This window comes from Triticum dicoccoides, chromosome 4A (genome assembly GCF_002162155.2).
Source record: "Triticum dicoccoides isolate Atlit2015 ecotype Zavitan chromosome 4A, WEW_v2.0, whole genome shotgun sequence".
NCBI lineage: Eukaryota > Viridiplantae > Streptophyta > Magnoliopsida > Poales > Poaceae > Triticum > Triticum dicoccoides.
In genome coordinates, this window is record NC_041386.1 from 604,693,272 (window position 1) to 604,716,087 (window position 22,816).

Below are 22,816 nucleotides of genomic sequence, written 5' to 3' on the forward strand. Positions count from 1 at the left end.
GATTGGTGTGGGAGGAATAAGCTTTATACGATCTTGTGATGTGAAAGTAATAAAAGCGACGAACTGCATAATAAAGGTGCATATCACAAGGGGCAATATAAAGTGACGTTCTTTTGCATTGAGATTTTTTGCATCCAACCATAAAAGCGCATGGCGACCTCTGCTTCCCTCTGCGAAGGGCCTATCCTTTATTATTATCTTCTACCTTCTGCAAGAGTCACGGTGATCTTCTCCCTTTCTTTTTCATTTTATCCTTTGGCAAGCTCAGCATGTTGGAAAGAACATGATATATATATCTAATTGGATGTAGGGGAGCATGAACCATTATTGTTGACATTACCCCTGAGGTAAAAGGTTGTGGGGCAAAACTATAAGCCCCTATCTTTCTCTGTGTCCGATTAAAACTCCGTAACCACAAGTATCGCGTGAGTGTTAGCAATTATGAAGGACTAGATGATAGTTGAGTATGTGCACTTGCTTTTAAGCTCTGACATAGACTCTTTCCGATGTTATGATAAATTGCAATTGTTTCGATGACTGAGATTATAGTTTGTTGGAGCCCAATAAGGTTTATGATTCATACTTTTGCATTGTGAAAAGATCATCGCTTGAACATAAGTAATCATATGAAAAAATCTATATATGTTGCTATTATGAGGATAATCATCATGCCTTCATGTCCGTATTTTATTTTTATCGATGCCTCTACCTCTAAACATGAGGACATATTTATTGTTATCGGCTTTTCGCTTGAGGACAATCGAGGTCTAAGCTTGGGGGAAGCAATTTGATGGACAATTATAATCCTAAGATCTAGTAACATATTAGATGACAAGGTACCACCTACATTTTGCCAAAAAGTAACTTATTAAAAAACAAAAGCAACTACGTACCTATCCATGTACAGAAAAAATAACAATAAAATGGTGCATACTAAATCAACTAAATGAACTAGCCTACTAAATCAACTAAATCAAAATGTTATAAATCAACTAAATGAACTAGCCTACTAAATCAACTAAATCAAAATGTTCTAAATCAACTAGCCTACTAAATCAACTAAATCAAAATGTTCTAAATCAACTAAATCAACTAGCCTACTAAATCAACTAAATCAAAATGTTTTAAATCAACTAAATCAACTATCCTACTAAATCAACTAAATCATATCAACTAAATCAAAATTTTGCATATGAAATAGCCTACTAAATCAAAATGTAGCAGGAAGGAGGCAGAAGGAGGGGCGACTCGACGAGGGAGAAGAGAGTAGGACGAAGGAGGAAGGTGGAGCGAGGAGGGGCCGGCCGGCGGCTAGTGGAGGGAGGATGGAGGAGGAAGGCGGAGCGAGGAGGGGCCAGCCAGCGGCGAGTGGAGAGGGAGGACGGAGGAGGAGGCCGGTACTGAGTCCAGCAAGGAGGAGGAGGTGACGGCGGCGCAGAGGGAGGAGGGCCACGGGGGAGGACCGGCGCAGGGGATTGAGAGGGGATCCAGTGAATGTGTGACTGTGAGTGGATCAGGTCGATAGAGGAGATGGGGGGTGGGAGATGGAATGGCTTAGCAGTAGCGGTAGCAAAATGCACTGCTACTATGCTACGTAGCAGTAGCGCCCATCGTTATAACGCGTTGCTGCTATAACTAGCCTCGCGGCGGCCTCGTGGGAATTATAGCAGTAGCGCGTCTTTGAGCGGGCGCGCTACAGCTATATTTATTTCAGCAGCGAGTTATTCTTGAGCTCGCTACTGCTAATTAGCAGCAGCGCCTTATTTTAAAGCACGCTGCTGATAAGATTCTGTGTATAGGCTTTTCCCTAGTAGTGAATTGGTGGTAATTGATGACATTGTTCTGCTACAGAAGCATTTGCAATGCCTCACCATGACAGATGGAGTTTTAGATGACAAATGGTTGGGTGACGAAGTAAGATATTTGCCAAATTATTTTATCAATTTTCTTTTGCACAGTACAATTAACTTGAATTTGGTTTTAGTTGGTTGATGATGTGATTCAGATCATGCGTCATGATCATCCTAAGGACATAAGGGACGGGCAACTGGTTTACATTGAGAGGGTGGCTGGCGTCGCTATGCTCGAAAGAGATGGTAAGGTAGAGAACTGCCACGAGGCCGCTTTGGCGGGCAGTCATGGAACAACAAAAGGAGACAACTACCTCAGACATGATCTGGTACCATCTAACCATGACATAAGCACATTTATTTTTGTAATCATTATGCATGTTGATGTAATCATCTTTGCTGTCCAGGTTTTTCTACCTACGAACATGGCGAACACCCACTGGTTCCTTGTGGTCGTAAACCCCAGAAAGAGGGAGATTCAGATTCTTGATTCACTTTTCAGCTACATAGTAACACAAGTGTTTCACGTGGCGAGATTTTAAACGTCTTTCAATATAACACAGTGATACGTCCATTTTGCATCATGCTTTTATATCGATATTTATTGCAATATGGGTTGTTATTTCACGTTATGTCACAATACTTATGGCTATTCTCTCTTATTTTACAAGGTTTACATAAGGAGGGAGAATGCCGGCAGCTGGAATTCTGGGCTGGAAAAGGAGCAAATATTAGAGACCTATTCTGCGCAACTCCAAAAGTCCTAAAACTCCACGGAATATCTTAAAATAAATAAAGAAAAATCCTCGCCAAAGATGAAGTCCAGGGGGCCCACACCCTGCTCACGAGGGTGTGGGGCGCCCCCCCCCCCTCCTAGGGCGCGCCCCCCTACCTCGTGGGCCCCCTGGTGGGTCTCCGACGTCCATCTTCTGCTATATGAAGTCTTTCGATGAGAAAAAAATCAGAAGGAACCTTTCGGGACGAGACTCCGCCGCCACGAGGCGGAACCTTGGCGGAACCAATCTAGAGCTCCGGCAGAGCTGTTCTGCCAGGGATACTTCCCTCCGGGAGGGGGAAATCATCACCATCGTCATCACCAACGCTCCTCTCATCGGGAGAGGGCAATCTCCATCAACATCTTCACCAGCACCATCTCCTCTCCAAACCCTAGTTCATCTCTTGTATCCAATTCTTGTCCCAAAGTCCAGGATTGGTGCTAGTAGGTTGCTAGTAGTGTTGATTACTCCTTGTAGTTGATGCTAGTTGGTTTAATTGGTGGAAGATCATATGTTCAGATCCTATATGCATATTATTACCCCTCTGATTATGAACATGAATATGCTTTGTGAGTAGTTACGTTTGTTCCTGAGGACAAGGGAGAAGTCTTGCTATTAGTAGTCATGTGAATTTGGTATTCGTTTGATATTTTGATAAGATTTATGTTGTCTAGCCTCTAGTGGTGTTATGTGAACGTCGACTACATAACACTTCACCATTATTTGGGCCTAGAGGAAGGCATTGGGAAGTAATAAGTAGATGATGGGTTGCTAGAGTGACAGAAGCTTAAACCCTAGTTTATGTGTTGCTTCGTAAGGGGCTGATCTGGATCCATATGTTTCATGCTATGGTTAGGTTTACCTTAATACTTTTGTTGTAGTTGCGGATGCTTGCAATAGAGGTTAATCATAAGTGGGATGCTTGTTCAAGTAAGAACAGCACCCAAGCACCGGTCCACCCACATATCAAATTATCAAAGTACCGAACGCGAATCATATGAACGTGATGAAAACTAGCTTGACGATATTCCCATGTGTCCTCGGGAGCGCTTTTCCTATTATAAGAGTTTGTTCCGGCTTGTCCTTTGCTACAAAAAGGACTGGGCCACCTTGCTGCACCTTATTTACTTTAGTTACTTGTTTCTTGTTACAATTTACCTTATCACAAAACTATCTATTACCACTTATTTCAGTACTTGCAGGGAATACCTTGCTGAAAACCGCTTATCATTTCCTTCTGCTCCTCTTTGGGTTCGACACTCTTACTTATCGAAAGGACTACGATAGATCCCCTATACTTGTGGGTCATCACACAGCATTTAGCATCATACCTAACCTTGAACCGTGAGCAACTTCTCGTACCATGGACTTTGGCAGATACGTGGGGTGGAAGCACATCTGAGAGCATCGCTGCGAATCAATGGACCACAAAGCCATGCATGGAAAGACATAAACGTGACCCAATGGACAGTAAAGCATGTTCCTGTGCCAAGACAAGATGACAAATCAGTCAACAGTATTAGCTTCTAAATATGTTTTGAATTTTTAATACGTGAAATGGTGCTAACAGAATTAATTGTTGTAGTTCTTCTTGTGCACTCTACATGCTGAAGAACATCGAATTCTTTACGGGAGAAGATCTTATGCTGCGTTATGACCAAGTACGTAGAGTAACACCTAAAATTCTGTCAATTTTGTAAACATATGGAACGATACTAACATATCCTCCCATGCAGGCATACATTGACAATTATAGAAGAGAGCTCCCTGTTGTCCTTCTTACTTCGCCCTACAACAAATTGAAGTCCATGAAAAGGCTGAAGACATACATTGCTAGCCTATCGGATGCAGCTGCGCTTGAAGATCATGAAGATGCAAGCAGTTAGTCTAGCAGTGGTTGATTCTTAGATCTGGAGTGTACACTTGGTTATGAAGCGGTAGAGTAGGGTGTGGTTTGGTTTTAGTCCCGAAGAAGGTTTCCTAGCCATGTTCATAGTCCAGTGCGGATTAATCAAGTTGTAATATTTCACAGTACTGGTTCCAAATACTATTCTTGAAATAAATTTGGTCTGCATGGGAGACGTTGAAACATATATTTGCTTTTTACAACCAGAACTTTTGAATCTTAGGAAGGTTAACTGAATTATTAAATTTATATTTAAGTGTCATCGGAGTCTGGACAAGATTCAGAACAATTACATCGCTAGTTAGAAGTTTCAGAATTTTTTTAACATCGCTAGTTAGAAGTTTCATAATTTTTTTAACATTGCAAGTTAGAAGTTTCAGAAAAATTTTAGTTAGTGCTGAAATATTTTGGCTGAAAGGCAAATATTGCAGTGAGTGCTTAAATGACTGAAGTTCAGTTATTTCATCGAAATCTCACCGAAGTGAAAACCATGGTATCGTGCCATCTTGAGCAGCACCAGAAATGATTCAGTGTTATTAACAAAATTTGGTCACATAGATACGAGGAAAAAAGGTATGATATTGAGCATGCAAGATCGGATGGGCAATAAAATAGCTTCACAAGAGAGTAAAATACTTCGCAAATAATTGGGAGGGGGCTCGTCGCAGCCGTTGGAGTCCTTGCTTCCTTTCTCATGTTCACATTTCAAATGGGCTCATCCCATTATAATAGGCCCGTATAAGAAAGCACAAGAAGCCCAAACGCTTCACGGTTGAGATTACTGATCTAAACTTGCTAAAAATTTGCAAAATAAAAAAACTAGCTAAAAAAATTACGTGATCTAAAACTACCTCTTCGTGAGATCCCAAATTCCCAATATTTCCTTGTGATCGGTTGTTAGAGAATCCCCTATAAATACGAAGCTTTTCACAGCATAGATCGTATACTTCCACCCCATGCCTCCCACCCCACGCCTCCCATACCTATCCTTCCATGACTACAGCGAATTACCACCCCACGCCGCCCAAAGTAGCTCCCAGGTCGGTGAAGCCGACGGAGCCGTCATCTTCAAAGCCTGCGTCGGCGAATCCTGAGATGAAAGAGAAGGGCACGTCAGAGAAGCCGACGAAAGAGAAGGGCACGTTGGATAAGCCGACGAATCAAAAGATGAAAGCGAACGGCAATGAAGCCGGTCGCCATCGAGAGAATCCTCCGGTAACGATCGAGATCCTTGTATTCTGTATACACCCTCCTTCCCAAGTCTGCATGCAATCCCATTATTTACGGCGCACTTCTTTTTGATCTCGTTTTGTTACAGCCATAACGAACTATCCCTATTTTACCGAAGGGAGATGGGTGTGTCTAGAAAGGCTTTCACGAATCTGAGCATAAAATCAATGACATAGGACTTAGATAAGCAATACTTAGAGCACATCTAGATGTGCTTTAGCAAAATTTAAGGGAGATCGTGCATGCCTTCAATTTTTAGTCGTGAATGCCTCTCTTTGTAATGAAACTTGCGCTAATTTTCGTGCTAGAAAGTTCTACGTGCAACGATATGGGAAGGAAGGACTAGTAAATGGTGGAGCAAATCTGGAGGGCAACCTAGCACTGCTGCAAGTAATACAATCATTATTAACATACCATACATTTAATTTTATGGAAAATTTTCTAAGCTATTTTTGTTGTAATGCAGACGTGGTACTACGAGAAGTGGAGGGTGCACCAATTGGACTATACCATCTCGTATGCATCAAGGTTAAGGACGCTGATCCAAAACTGCCACGAGGCCGCTTTGGCGGGCAGTCATGGAACAACAAAAGGAGAAAACTACCTCAGACATGATCTGGTACCATCTAACCATGACATAAACACATTTATTTTCCTAATCATTATGCATGTTGATGTAATCATCTTTGCTGTCCAAGTTTTTCTACCTATGAACATGGCGAACACCCACTAGTTCCTTGTGGTTGTAAACCCCAGAAGGAGGGAGATTCAGATTCTTGATTCACTTTTCAGCTACGTAGAAGAGAGCTGCCTGTTGTCCTTCTTAATTCTCCCTACAACAAATTTAAGTCCATGAAAAGGCCGAAGAAGTACAATGCTAGCCTATCGGATGCAGCTGCGATTGAAGATCATGAAGATGCAAGCAGTTAGTTCAGCAGTGGTTGATTCTTAGATCTGGAGTGTACACTTGGTTATGAAGCGGTAGAGTAGGGTGTGGTTTGGTTTTAGTCCTGAAGAAGGTTTCCTAGCCATGTTCATAGTCTAGTGCGGATTAATCAAGTTGTAATATTTCACATTACTGGTTCCAAATACTATTCTTGAAATAAATTTGGTCTGCATGGGAGACGTTGAAACATATATTTGCTTTTTACGACCAGAACTTTTGAAGCTTAGGAAGGTTAACTGAATTCTTAAATTTATATTTAAGCGTCGTCGGAGTCTGGACAAGATTCAGAACAATTACATCGCTAGGTAGAAGTTTCAGAATTTTTTAAACATCACTAGTTAGAAGTTTCAGAATTCTTTTAACATCGCTAGTTAGAAGTTTCAGAAAAATTTCAGCGAGTGCTGAAATATTTTGGCATCGCTAGTTAGAAGGTTCAGATTTTTTTAACATCGCTAGTTAGAAGTTTTAGAAAAATTTCGGCGAGTGCTGAAATATTTGGGCCGAAATTCAGTGAGGCTGAAATATTTTGGCTGAAAGGCAAATATTGCAGTGAGTGCTGAAATGAATGAAGTTCAGTTATTTCATCGAAATGTCACCGAAGTGAAAACCATGGTGTCGTGCCATCTTGAGCAGCACCAGACATGATTTAGTATTATTAACAAAATTTGGTCTCACATATACGAGGAAAAAAGGTATGAGCATGAGCATGCAAGATTGGATGGGTAATAAAATAGCTTCACAAGAGAGTAAAATGCTTCACGTGTGAAGACTCAATCTTAGTTGACTTTAGAACCAGTTTTCATCCTAAAAGAGGTCCAGTGAACTACTTATAAGCAATAATAAAAGCGGTCCAGTTCCTTTGGCTGATTTTCAAAGAAACGGGACGATATCTTTTTAATGATCGTGATTCTCAGGAGACCTACGTGTTGTTACGCAACTTACCTTGGTTTTTTTAAACCATAACTTACCTTTGCTAAACTCTCCACGCCCCCCCTAATATTGAACTGGGTGGGTCCCCTCCCTTGATTTCCTCCAACCAAAGAAATCTATACGTAGATATATGCCCGGGTTGTTACGATCCCTATAAATAGGGATCCTTTGAAACCTCGTAGATCATAGTTCGTCCTTCTGCGCCGCCCAAACCAGCAAGACAGAAGGACGAAGCAACCCAGGAATCCAGCAAGACCGAACGACGGAGCCAAACATGAATCCTCTGGTAACTCCCCACGATCTCAACCGCTGCTATTTTTCGTGCCACGATCACTACTAGAAACAGAGAATTTGCCATCAGCCAGCTCTTTGCCATCTGCCAGCTGATGGCAAAGAACGTCTTTGCCATCTGCTTATAAAAAACAGATGGCAAAGAACTGACAGACGGCAAAGAACATGGTTGCCATCAGCCAATTCTTTGCCATCTGCTAGTGGATGGAAAATAATCTTTGCCATCTGCCAGCAGATGGCAAAGAGGTTGGCAAATCTTGTGGCCGTTAAGAGTGTAACGGCGTACCAGCCCCACCTCTTTGCCATCTGCCAGCAGACGGCAAAGATTCTTTGCCATCTGCTGGCAGATGGCAAAGAGATGGGGTTATTTTTTTCCAGGTAAAAAAACAGTGGGGTTATTTTTGTTCTCATTGGTTGAAATGTTTGTGTCATGGATTGATGACATGGCATCCATCCATCCATCCATCCATCCCATTTATCTAAACAAAAAAAAGAGAAAGAAAGAAAAGAACCCCCACCCTCCGGGCAGCCCAACCACCCAAACCCTATCCCATCCCACTCCATCGTCGCCGCCCCCAGATGCAATCTCGTCGCCGCCACGCTTGCGCACGCTCGCCGCCGCCATCCATCCATCCTCTCCAGCTCGCACACGCTCGCCGCCGCCACGTCCGCCACCGCAGGCGGCGTACGTGAAGCTCGCGCTGCACGCGCTCAAGCACCAGGCGGCGGCTGTCAACGGGCTCCTCGTCGTCCGCCTGGCGGACCCGGCCGCCTCCCCGGCCGTCGTCTCGATCGCCGACGCTGTGCCGCTCTCCCACCAGCCGCACCACCTCCCGCTGCTCCCCACGCTCGAGCTCGCGCTCACCCTCGTCGAGGACCACTTCCAGGCGCAGGGCCTCGCCGTCGTCGGATACTACCACGCCAACGCGCGCCGCAACGACGCCGACCTCCCCGCCGTCACCAAGCGCGTCGGGGACCACATCTTTCGCTACTTCCCCCGCGCCGCCATGCTGCTGGTCGGTGCTGTGCTTTCCTCTGTTCCCCCTGTCTTGAGCGGTTATGGGGGTGCGGAAATCTCGCTTGGGTGCTGATTGGGGTTCTCCTTTCTGATTTTGTGTTGATTCGATCAGCTGGACAACGTGAAGCTCGAGGAGGTGGTGAAGGGGAGCATCCGCGATGCAGTTGTTCAGGTACTCGCCCATGATCTATGGAAATCAGTATCCCTTCATTGCTTTCAAATTGATAGCAACAGATTAGTATGTTTCCTTAGATACTGTATCTTCTATTAAGTTTTTACTGGTAACTACGAAAATTAGACCATGTATTGACTTTATTCCTAGTGATGGAATAGATCTTGCAGCAATATTATTGACTTGTGAGACTCCCACTAGATAATTCACTTCTTGCTAGGCATAGTATGTTGTCTTGCAAGTTAATTGCTTAATTTGTTCGAATGCTCAGTTATTTTTGGTTAAGTTTGAACTAATTCTTAAGAAATCCTCTCATGCACCCCCAGCCCTCTAATCAATATGTTCAAATGATGAATGGTCGAACATGAGCATTATTTTCTCTCTCTAGGCCTTTTTTCTGTCATTTTTCATGCATTGAACTAATTGTGCAGTGGCTTTGGAAAGAGAAGGTTTGCTTTATAGCTGCTTAAGTGTATACTTTCTGAATCATTGTAGAATTATAACTTTCAACTAATATGCATTGCCTCCACATGGCAACTATTGTAAATAAGCGTTCTACATCTTGAGCATTTAAATGTGAGCACTTAACCATTGTACAGCTTTTGCATATTTTGTTTTGTATTTCTTTTATAAACTAGCGGGGTGACCCGCGCATTTGCGCGGCTAGATTTTACAAAAGATGTATCTCTCCTAATATAGAGATTGTCTTGAATACTCTACCTGGACCATTGTTTCTTATATGAACATGTTTTTTTCCTGGAAAACAATACTTTGAAAACAAACCATTAATGGAATATTCCTTGATGTAATCAAGCTAAAGCTTTAAAATGTTGATAGTCATTCTTAAAAATGTTTAAGTGTACAAATTTTCTCTATAGCTTTTAGGATTCATTGTCTATAGCTAATTAGAAACCAAAGGAGTAACATGTTGAGGTTATGCTTTAAGAAATCCTTTCACATAATTTAAAAGTTCAAATCTAAACATTGTTAGAAGCTCTCTTCTACACTGTTATCATCAAAGCATTTCTTTTTAAATCATGCATATAGTTTTCATCTAGTAATTAAGTGAAACTAATATGACTTATCACGTATTTGATATTATTTCTTACTTTGAATATTTACTCCTGTATGATGTAACCATTCCATGATGGCTTCAGATAGTTCTTAACATGAGAAAGACATAAAATTTGAGTTGCCAAAACTCAACTCTCTTCCACAGTCCCATCCAACTCAATCTTGTCGATACATATATTACATTTTTCTATGTTTTGTTGACAAAGCAACCAACGTATCTTGATACATCTGCTGCATGTTACATTCACATGGGTTATCCGTTTTCATATTGTGCATGGTACAGAAAATAAATGAAATTCTAATTTTATTTGAAACTGGATCCGTGTTTCAGCACTGTTTTAGTTCCAAAGTTGCTTAGATTTGTTTCTGTTCAAAAATAATGTACATTACATTATATTATGTCTTAAAAAATAAGCAGGGTGTATCTTTATTCTGTTAAAATAGTTTAGTTAGGATCCTGGACATGAAAGATGTACCTCACCTTCCTCCTAGAACTAATGTATATGCATGTGAAAATAGCTGGGTCTTACATTGCGCTTCCACCTTTAATTATTTCTATCAAGTTACGTTTACCGCAAAATTCAGGCCCCATTTGGAGTTCTATAAAGTGTGATATTCTCGCAAAATTAAAAAAAAAGGAGTAAAGCTTGATATTCCTAAAAATATTATAATTTAAATCAAATGCCCACCGCAAAAAAAAATTAAATCAAATGCATTACTTCTTGTTAGGGATTTCATATGCAGATCGGACTGCTTTCCTCTTTCTTTTCGTACTTTTCTTTAGCTATGGACATGGACGTGACATTGGTTTAGGTGGCAGGTTTGCCTCTGTGTAGCGCTGTCTTTGGTTTTTTTTCTCCTATTAGAATTCAAATCAGAATTGGGCATGTGTTGTTTTGCGTGCAAGTGTCCTTTTCATATACGTTGACTGTGGTTGCCCTTTTCCATTACGGACATATGTACGTGGTAAATCTTTTTTTAGTTGACACGTGAAGGAATTTTTGTGTGTAAAAACATTGCACCTTCACAATATTTGTATGTAACGTTAAATCTTTAAATCTCGGCCGTCTATATCTAAAATTAACGGTTGAGGTAATTTAATCTGTGTGGATGAACGTAGTGGCTTATTTGTCTTCTATCTTAATTATGATGATAGTCTACGCAAGATCTACACATGTTAAATTTTTGTTGACTTGAATCTGTTATGCCCTTGATTTTTTTACTTAGCTTAACCCAGAACAACAACATCCTTGATATTTACTGATCCCCACCTCGCTCTTTGCACTCGCAGACTTGAAGGCATCTATCGTCCCAGCTTTCAGAATGGAGAAACTAGTGAGTTTCATATATGATCTGAATGAAATATTTAGGACTTGCGGAAGTGGACTTTGCTACTGGTGCGATCTATTTCCTGTTTTTGTCTACTAATCATCAGTTACTAGAATTTACCTTCTGCCTGCTACTGCTTGTTTCTTGACGCCACTAGTTTATGCTGAAATGTGGAGACTTTACACCTTGCAAGATCATTCGGTGGTGGTGACCCATATGATGGCGATTCGCTCCGGCCATTCCAGTTTTTGCGGTGGTGGTGCTGCTGCGCCTATGATGGTAGACTCGTCTGATTCCCCTAGCCGCATCCATGGTGATGAAGCTCGGCCTAGGCTAGAACCCCCTCCGGTGAGCTCCTCACGTCCTCTTATACCCCTCCTACTTGCTTGTTGGTTCTATGCTCCGCCTTTGTGAGGTGTAATTGTTCAATTTTGTTCATAGTCGAGCATTGGATGATATTGTATTTGTCATGATGTACATGGTTCATGAACTATGCCAACCTGCAGCTTTGTTGTACTAGTGATAGTAGGATAATGCAAGTTTTGACAATCCATGCATATTTCCGCATCATAATAATCTTCTTCTTCTAGTCTTCTTCTTCTAACTTTCTTCTTTCCCATTTTACAGATTTGCTTAAGATCACGGAAGCTTGGGTTGATGGAGTGCTTGTATTTAGTTTTTGTTTTGATCTTGTGAAACTTGCTACCTATGGATGAAACTGTGTAATATTGATGAAACTATGTATATGTACGGATGAAACTTGCTACTATTGTTAACATGTGATGGATATATATGTGTTCATGACTATTGGTAATATGTGTTGAATATGCTATATTGGTCATATAAATATATTTGTGTTTGATTTTCTATGAAAATGAACTGATATAAGAAAAAACAAAATTAAATGGGGCAATATAGTCACTTTGCCATCTGCTGGTAGATGGCAAAGAGCTTTGCCATCAGCTGGCAGATGGCAAAGAGGCCACGTGTCATCTACATGTAAAATTTGGGCTGGCCTATTTGGGCTCTTTGCCATCTGCTGGCAGACGGCAAAGCATGTAGCCTTTGCCATCTGCTGGCAGACGGCAAAGAGCGTGCAACCTTTGCCATCTGCTGGCAGACTGCAAAGTATGTCGTTAGCCTTCTAACGGGGCTAACCCCGTTAATAGGCTTTGCCAGCTGCCAGCTGATGGCAAAGCCAAAGGCTCTTTGCCATCAGCCAGCAGATGGCAAAGAAGCCTTTGCCGATAGGGTTTCAGACAAACTGTTTGCCATCTGCTGGCTGATGGCAAAGCCTTTGCCATCCGCCGACCATGCCTTTGCCATCTGCCATGGCAGATGGCAAAGTGCCAGATTCCAGTAGTGGATCTTCCTCCCATGATCTCTTGTTGTGACCCCACTCGTTGTTTGCATATTCATGTAACTCAGCACGTTTTTAAACAAATTAAGTTGGGGGCGTTAGGGGAGGGCGCTAGGATTTGTTTCATACCAGATTGGCAGTTCATTGATTAATTCCATGCTAAATCTTAGCGTCTGGTCTTGTCGATGCCAATTAGTGCAGCGGGCGCTTGCCTTCTTTTTTTCCTTCCGCACGAGTCATGGAAGGCATCGATGGCCCATGTTTTAATTCCATACTACTGACCATGATTAGCGCCTAGAGTTGAGGAGACCACGGTTGGATAGTTTTTTATTTTCCAATCTTTATTTTATTTCAGATAAGTGCCTTGCAATGGAGATTACCTTAGATGACCGTTCAAACATAACCAAGCTGAATCACATGATAGTATTTGCACATACATGGAACTCAGCAGTAGCGTAGAGCACAAGTTTTATGTTGGTATATATAAGCTATACTCGTCTGTATGAGTGTTTAAATTGTATACCATGCTGAATCTAATCACACTTGCACATCCATTGAACCCAGGATGCTTCTTTGCCGCCATATGAGGAGTTCATAAACGGATTAAACACGCAGCAAAGGATGTACATCCAGTTGATAGGACTGCGTGGACTTCTCAAGACACCTAGCACCAAAATTAGACGTGTACTCTGCCTGGCCATCGCTAATTCATATGATGCAGAGGAGGATGCCTTTATCATCAATGGGAGACCATGTAGGATCACACTAGAAGATGTAGCGCATATAACAGGCATGCCCTGCCATGGGAAGAAGCACGTCCCTTCAAATCTTGATGATAATATGGAGTTGTGGAAGAAACTGAAAGACCATAATGACACCAAAATAACTTTCAAAGGATTGCTAGCCAAGATGAAAGTCGACAGCACACCAAATTTTGTCAGGCCATTTGTATTGTACACCATAGGCAAATATGTATGCCGAACAAAAGAGGAGTATGTGGATAACAAATATATTGGGATTGTTAGAAACGTTGAGACGATAAAGGGCACAAATCTTGGACAGCTAACACTTGACTATCTTATGGATAGCGTGAAGAATTTTGTAAATGGTGAGGCAATTCTGGAGGGGAATCTACCACTACTGCAGGTAATTCGTAGTAGTACAATTATCAGTTACCTAACATGCATTACATAATGTACGGGAATGTTTGTAAACTGCTTTTGTTGTCATGCAGACATTGTACTACGAGAAGTTCAGAGTGCACCAATTGGACTCTAGCATCTCGTATGAATCAAGGTTAAGGCCGCTGATCCAGAAATGGAGCGAGGAGAAGGCAAAAAAGGTTGACAATATAATCCAGAATAATTATCTAGGAGTTGGAGAGGTAAAATGTCAGCACATTGCCTGGATTATGTAACATATATATTTTCTAAATCATACTAACGACACTAAACTGCAGTATGTTGAGGACCTGATGAGGCCTTTCATTCCAGCACGAGATGGTACGCTGGCCAAACCGAAGACTGGCGCTCAGGTAAATGAGTTACATAAGGCACAAATATATATTGTAACATTCCAACTAGTATGAAGTTATATGATTCTAACTGTTTCAAAGTCTCAGATTAAGGTACTCGTCGGACGTGTATTGACTTATTTGCAAGAAGTTGCCTCCCTCGTGCGGGAGTCCGGTACAGAACCAAACCATAGGATGTGCACCCTTGAAAAGAAAATGGATGAGTGCCTTAGGCGTACCCGTACAAATGGCAAGCTCATGGAGGACCTCATCAAAGAATTGAAGGTAAGCCTAGAATTATGAGATTAGTATATATAATTGGAAATTTACGTGTACAAGTATTTTTCTAATTTAGTTTACTATCAAAACACCCCAGACTAAGATGTATTTTTTAAAGAAAAAACACGATGGAATATTTCCAGGAGTGGACGACATACATCTATCTGACCACGGGGCACCTTCACACCCAATGGAGGCCTCTGTTGAGAATGCTGAGCAAGCTTCTGACCGGGGGAAACAAAAGGATGTCACGGAGGTCGCTGCTAAGCACGATTGTAAGTAGGGAATAAAAAATGATGACATGGAGCCCCCAATGAAGAACCTTGATGAAAATTTTGACGTACGCATGTTAACTTAATTATGAAACAATCATTGTCGTTTCAGAAATAACATTTGATCTTCCACGTACAGGATGAAGCATGCGAAAGAGTTGCTGCAAATATCAAACAGGATCTCAGTGGTATTCATAAGCTTTTGAAAGAGGTGGATGATATCCAAGGAGCTCCTAGTTTTGATAAGCAAATGCATTCCAAATCCACCACAAGCCTTGAAGATTTCCAGGTGATGCACATTTTACCTATAATTGAGCAAGAATCTGCTAAAGGCTAACACGTAGTTTATTTCGTCTGACAGAATCCGTTCAACACACAGAGTAAGTAGCACTCTGTGAAGGCTACGGGATCGCGAGATCCTGAAGAGCCCCGTGCCTTCACAGATGATGACAGCCATGATGAATCCTTTGAAAAGCAGCAACAAGTAAGTGTGGTTGAATCGACGCCACAAAATCATGGGGGCGAAAAGAAAAGGGTGGTATTGCAATTATTTTAGAATGACGAGTATGCTTCGTACGACACTGAGAAAAAAAAAGGGAAAACAAGACTCCATCAGAGTGTACAAATGATTCCGAGGACACGAACAGTAAAAAGAGGAAAATCGGCTCTAGCAACTTAAAAAGAGGTCAGAAGTTCCTGAAACCCAGAGGGACCAGCTAGACAGGATTTCGTGGCGTCGCTGATCAACACTACAAATCGTGAAAAACAAATGGTCTTATTTGATGACATTGGCGTGCTATCAAAGCATTTGCAATGCCTCACCCATAAAGATGAATCTGAAGATGGCGTATGGTTGGGTGACAAAGTAAGATAGTATTTCATAAATTAGTTTATGAAGTTTCATTTTTGTATAATACAATTAACTTGATTATTGTTGTAGGTGGTTGAAGCTGCGATCCAGCTCATGCGTCATGATCAACCAATTGACACAAGGGATGGCCAACTGGTTTACATTGAGAGGGTGGCCGGCGTCGCTAAGCTCGAAAGAGATGGTAGGATAGAGGAGTGCTACGAGGACGCTTTGGCAGACATTCCTGGAACAACACAAGGAACCACCTACCTGAAACATGATATGGTATATTAAGCTGATGTAGAACAATTTTTTTTATTATTATGCACGTCGATCTAATTATCTGTGCACTCCAGGTTTTCCTACCTACGAAAAGTTTATACACCCACTGGTTCCTTATGGTCGTAAACCCCATAAGGAAGGAGATTCGGGTTCTTGATTCACTTTTCCACTGTATGATACCCAAAGAAGTAGATAACGTGGTGAGAATTTCAACATATTTAATTATAAGTCGTAGGCAACTTCTCATCCCATTGGGCTTGCAGGTACGTGGGATGGAAGCACATCTGAGAGCAGCGATGCGAGTCAATGGGATTGAAAGCAATGCATGGGAAGACATTAACGTGACGCAATGGCCAGTACGGAATATTAATGTGTCAAAATCCGATGAGACGTTAGTCAATAATATTAGCTTTTGTTTTTGTTTTAGATTGTCAATATCTGAAATGATGATCTAACAACATAAAATGTTCTAGTTCTTGTAGTGCACTGTACATGCTGAAGAACATCGAATTATTTATGGGAGTAAAACTGAGGTTGCAATATGATGAAGTACGTAGAGTAACACCTAAAATTCTATCATTTTCTGAAACATATGGAACGATACTAACATATCCTCGCATGCAGGCCTACATCGACAAATTCAGAAGAGAGCTACCTGTTGTGCTTGTCGATTCACCCTACAACAAAATAAAATACAGGAGTAGGTTCAAGCAGTACCATGCTAGGCAATCGGATGCAGCTGCGGTTGAAGACGACGAGGATGCAAGCAGTTAGTCCAGCATTGTGGTTCATTCTTACATGTGGAGTGTACACTTGGCCATAAAGCGATAGAGTAGGGTGTGGTTGGGTTTTAGTCCCGAAGAAGGTTTCCTAGCCGTGTTCTTAGTCCATTGCACATGAGTCAAGTTGTAAAACTTCAATAATATTGGTTACTATATTTTGCTTGAAATAAATTTGGTCTCTACGGGATCTCGTAGAAATCTATATTTGCTTTTTACTACCATGTGACAATAATGGTGCCTAGGGAAACCCTAGAAGAATAATGGATTATGATATGTCTATTTTCATACGAGAGAAAATTTTATTAAAGCATGAGCATATCCTCACAACAGAAGTCAAAAATACTGCCTGATTCCACACGCAATCCCAGCTATGTCTCGTAGGCAGGCCGCAAAGCCAAAAAAATAGAGCATAGGATAACAAGAGTAAAAGCACGTACCATAGGGGGCCTCTGCAGGTGCTGCAACGCTGAATTGAAGCGATCACCTTCAGGAGCACAGTGGTGTGGCCATGGTACATCCATCCTGCCTCAGGGAATCACATAGCATGTTTTGTCATAGCCCTGCAAAACAGAGGAAAAATTACTACTTGTACTAACCTTGTCAAGTGTGTGCATGTAACAAATGTTGGACATAACTAAACAAGGAAGAATGAAATGCAACATATGGAGGGATCGAATGCTCATTCCTTTCTCTCTGCTTTTTGCGAGGACCATTACTCTCCCTTTAACAAGGCTAAAACATCATAATAAGACTTAACAGCAATCTTGAAAAGGAGGATATCCCATTTGAATCTAATTTTTCATATAAAGCACATGCCAAGTCTGTTGATCCCAGTCCAACAATTGCACAAGAAGAAGCGAGCATCATAAATATTGAGCAACATAACCTATGAATTGTTTATAGTACATTCCAAAATTAATAGCTTATCATCTCTATTGATCTCCAAATCTCACATATCAGCCAAATTGAAAGAATACATGTTGAATGCAACGATTGAACGTTCGTAGATCACGCAGTCGGGGCTGGACGAATGGGGCTGGCCGTCGAGGTCGGCAGCCGGCTTCATCTAGTCCCGCAGAACATGATTCATACCCAACCACCTTGCCATCGGACGAGATGCATGGCCAGATCAAAGCTGCAGCCATGGCTGGGAAATGATATGGTGAGGACGCAAACAACCAATTGGGGTGTGGGAAAGAGGTTGCCTATAACGTTGTGGCTATAGGCACCCGCATGGAGGACTGGGAGGTGGGATGGCGCCGACTCTTCGCTGGCGGCCGCCGCGGGGAGGGCAGTAGGCCTCCTCTCGTGTTCGTTGAAAAGGCGGTGCGAGATCGCGAGGGAATTGGGATGGAGGAAGGGAGGGGCCGCGACGCGCGGCTAGATCCTGCCGGCGACGAGGGAGGGAGGGGCCGCGACGAGCGGCTAGATCCTGCCGGCGACGAGAGAGGGAGGGGCCGCGACGAGCGGCTAGATCCTGCCGGCGAGGATCAAAACCGTAGCGGCGGCGAGAAATAAACCCTAGCAAACGGGATAAATATCGAACCGAAAATAGCCCTAAAATTCATACCGAGAATACCCTCGAAATATTTGGGAGGGAAAATCAGATCAGTTCGAAATATTTTTTCTTCCAAAAATGCCCCTCGAGGTCTCATATAATACACGTGATATCAGTGTATTGCATCGGATCTGGACCGTCGAATTCGCTCCGATGGACGGTTCATATCGTCCGGGTGCACTGTAAATGACCCTTGTTTTTTACTACATAATAGAAGAGCACAACAGCGGCCAGAAAGGAAATATGTGAGATGCACCGAAGTATGATGCAACCCCACGTCCCAAGCACCAGGACCTTGGTATAGATAAAATCAAACATCAGGCCGAGTTGAACCTCAATGATCCCGAATAACCTTGTTGAAAGGTCTGGGCGCAAGCTACTTAGAGCATCTCCAGCTGCGTCCACAACAAGGCCCCCCAGACGACTTTTCGGCCGCCGGCTCCAAAAAATTGGCCCAGTCACGCACCCAAGGGCCTAATTTTCGCCGGCACGGACCGAAATTGGCGCAGAAGGACCCAACCCGACCCCGGCGAGCTGGGGGGCGCTCGGGGGCGCCGGGCGAATCGTTTTTTGCGCGAAAGAGCCGCTGGCCCTCCTTGCCAGCGACTCGTCTCGCTTCTCGCCGCTTCGTCGTCCCCATCGTCTCATTTCCCGTGGCGAATCAATGCCAAAGCTGTCGCGCGCTGCCGTGCCAGTCAGCCTCCGCCATTGATGCCTCACGGGCGGCGCAGTGAAGGCATGACAACGCGCGTCCCCGCGCATGCCTCGCGTAAACGCGGCGGCCACGCGTGCGCGGCGCCTCCGCCTATATAAGCCGAGCCCCAGCGCGCCGGTGGCACGCACAGAGGCTCCACTGCCGACGGGCCCTCTCTCCCCCTTCCTCCCTCTCCACTCGCCGTCTCCAGTTCAAAGAATGGCCGAACGCTTCCCAGGCGACGGCGCGGCGGCGAACGGCTTCGGTCGCCGCCACCTTCACGAGGACGAAGCTCGGCTCCTCTTCAAGGCCAAGTACCCGGTCCCGCCGGACATGCGGGTGACCGGGGCATGGAGAATCAGCGCCGGCGGGGTCCCGGTGCCACCACCGCCCACTGGGGCCGCGCGGCGTGCGGAGATCGCGCATATCTGCGTCTCCCTACCGCGGGCGGCGAGGGAGGGGCCCAGGGGCGGAGCCAGAAAATTTAGTCATTGGGTTCACTCATTGACTTGTTGTCATAATTTGACACAAATTAACTACGTGTAAAATCTAGTTTCTAGCATCTTACACCAAGAGTATAGCACTAAAAGATAACATCATGAATAAGGGCACTTCGCTTTGCCTCCGGCCCATGGATAGCCTTGAATTACCACATCATTATTCGGATCCGTCGAGGAAACCCTTGATCCTGTGTGATAGGACAATGATAGTGCCTTGGTATCGTATTCATCCTCGAGGGCTTCATCTTTGGAGTTGGGCATCGCCGAGCGCAGTGGAAGGCAACAGTGTTGGCGTCGAGGCTTATGTGGCAATGACGATGGGAGGAACGATGTCGGAGATGCGGCAATGGTTGAGATAGTCAACTCTTCTTCGGCACATTAGTAGGATTGCCTCGGCTTGTTTGTTGCTGTGAATTAGAATCTGCGGTAGCGGGTCCTAGTGGCGTACGATGATGGACAACAGCTGGTCCGTTCAGTGATCTTCCGCGGCGTCAGCCTTGCGTAGTTCTCCTTCACTGTTCTTCTTTAGAGTCGAAGTTGCGGTGTCTTGTCGCAGGTCACTGAGTTCTGGAGCGAAGTGCATATGACTCCAGATGGCTTTTAGAATGTGGGTTGGATCGATGAGTGTCTTTGGTTAAGTCCAAGTTGTTTGTTAAGGTTTAGGGACGGCGATGTTGTCTTCTAGGGGAGTAGTTATGACGATGATGCCTGCATGTCGCGTTGACGAGGCCTTCTTTGAAGAAGTGTGTGTGAGATATCTTGTGTGTGCTGCTCAACAGTTTGCGATGGCTTTCATCCTGTTTTTTTTCTAATTAACCGAATAACTCTCTTGTAGTTAATTAATGGTTAAGGCAATTTTTTCGCCTCCTTTTTGAAAAAAATAAACCCGGATCTGTGATCCTATTTGAGAATCTCCATTTGATTGTTTAGATCAATCAAAGTACGCGAAATAAGAAATTAGAAAGCTACTAGGGCATGCACAACAGAGAGAAGATGACTAGATGTGATGATGTGATGTCGCTTCGTCGCTGGCGTCTCCAGTGGTGGATGGCGAACAGGAGAGACCTCATCGTAGAATTGAGGAAACCAACAACAAGGCCTACGGAGAATTGAAATAAGAGCACGAAACCACGAACGGGCTGTCACGAAGCTAATTCACTTCGTGGGCCTTTGGACTTTCCCTTTAGCGTTGCTATCAAAATTGATGGGGTCATCTCTTATTTTTCGTTGGGTTCAAAACACCTACGTATCTCTATACCATACGTGACAAGAAAAAACTATTGGGTTCAGCTGAATCCAATGTCTGTACGCTGGCTCCGCCTCTGGAGAGGCCGCGCTACGTCCCCGACAGCCCGCTCTGGGAGCCGTACTTCCGTCGCCGTCACGCCGAGCAGCTCGAGGCCACCAACGGTGTCGTGCCCTCCGGCAGGCTCAACTCCGAGGGCGGCGCCGTTGGTGGGGCGTGCCTGACCGCATGCTGGAGGCCATCCTCGAGTACATCGAGGGCGGCAACACGCCGAGGCTGGAGTACCCCGAGCCCCCGTCCTTCTCTCGCCGCCGTAGGAGCTCGTGGACGCCGAGGCGCATGGACCCCGGGGCGTCCTCCTCATCGTCCGGTTCGTCAGCCGGCTCTCCCTCCCTCTGCCCCGTCAAGCCGGAGCCCCAGGACACGCCTGTCAGCCGGCGCACCGGCAGCTCCGGTGTCAGCATCGCCGACTCCACCCCCGCTTCGGGCCGCCTCGTCCTTGTCGCGCCCAAACCGGAGCCCAGCCTCCCCCCGGAGTACGAGGAGATAGCCCGGCGCGGCTTCTCCAACGAGGACGCCCTACCGTGGGCGCGCGACGACTACCTCCGCGACGAGATGGTCCGGCAGCGCCGGGCCCTGGAAGAGATCGCCGCCCGCAAGCGTGGGCGCGAGGACGAGCACGGCGTCGTGATCCTCGACAGCGACGACGACGAGGACGCCGCCGGACCGTCCAACCCGCCGCGCCAACCAGGGGAGGGTTGCAGCAGGGACGGCGGCCGCGGCGGAGGCGACGACGACGGCGGCGGCGGCGGCGACTACACGCGGTTCTACAGCCTCCTCGGCATGTAGAACTGCGCGAGCGGCGGGCGACGAGGAGCGGCGAGGGACGAGGGATACGGCGAGGGGCGAGTAGTGTGTTTTTTTCTTTTTTGTAAAATATTGGCGTGTTTGTGCCGTGTTTGGTTGAATTTGGTTTGAACTCGCCGAAATATGTATGAACTCGCTGAAAATGGTTGAATTTGCGTCATGTTTGCGCCACACTTCAATTTTTAAAAAAAATCCGTGGGCGCCGTAACTGGGTGGCATCACGCCCCCAGCACGCGTTTTGCGCCGGTGTGCCCCCAGGGGGCGATTTTTAGCGTCTCCTGGGGGGGCCAACGGCTGGAGATGCTCTTACATCCCACGTGTTCAAATTAGCGATGGGGTACCCAGTGCCAGTAAAATAATAACACATAGCCTTTGTTGAAGGCAAGGCAGAGAAAACGGGGTCAGAAGAGGTATCAATGCTCGTATCCGAAGGAGAGAGGCCTGGATCTGAGTCCCTGATGTTTCTCAGGCTGCCACACCACATAGCCCATATTCTCTCCCCGTACTTGATAGTGCCAGTAACAAACAAAGGGATGCTAGGAGCAAGAAGCTGCATGTTAGGGCCGCCGACATCGAATGATTTCCAAAAGATATAGAGGGTGAGGGACATTTGGACAGCAAGATTCAGCAGATGCCTCCGCCAGAGAGTGTTGTCCTCGATGGAAAAAGCAGTGATTGTGTCTTGTCCGCCGAGATGTATGAGGAGGAAGGGCGCCCAGAGAAAAAACAAATGATGAGTGGAAACCTCTTGTCGCGAGATAAGGCCTAGGACATAAGCGGCTACCAAGTCCGCTCCCAAATAAGCTAGCCAAATTGATGATCTGAGAGCACTGTTTTTGATACGCCGTCGGAGGCCGCCAGTAAAGAAGAGAAAAAACTGTAGTGTGAAGCTAACAAGCACTAGTAGTTGGATCTCCCACTCATTGAACAACTGCACCAAGCTTTTCATTGCTAAGTGGTTTCCCCCTCTCATTAATGCCCTTCCCTAATATTGTTGTCATGTAATATAATTACATACATCAGTGTGGCTTAAGAATAATAAAAAAATCTACTTGGCAAATAGCAGAGCAATTAAACCTTAAGATTGCACA

The 22,816-nt window shown here is 44.5% G+C and overlaps 1 long non-coding RNA gene across 1 annotated transcript; it reads left to right on the top strand.

Moving 5' to 3' along the window:
• The first annotated feature begins 11,128 nt into the window (after positions 1-11,128).
• On the top strand, positions 11,129-12,199 carry LOC119289350. The gene is made up of 3 exons (XR_005141489.1): positions 11,129-11,528; positions 11,716-11,870; positions 12,150-12,199. It is a non-coding gene; the product is annotated as an uncharacterized LOC119289350 (long non-coding RNA).
• The last annotated feature ends 10,617 nt before the right edge of the window (positions 12,200-22,816 follow it).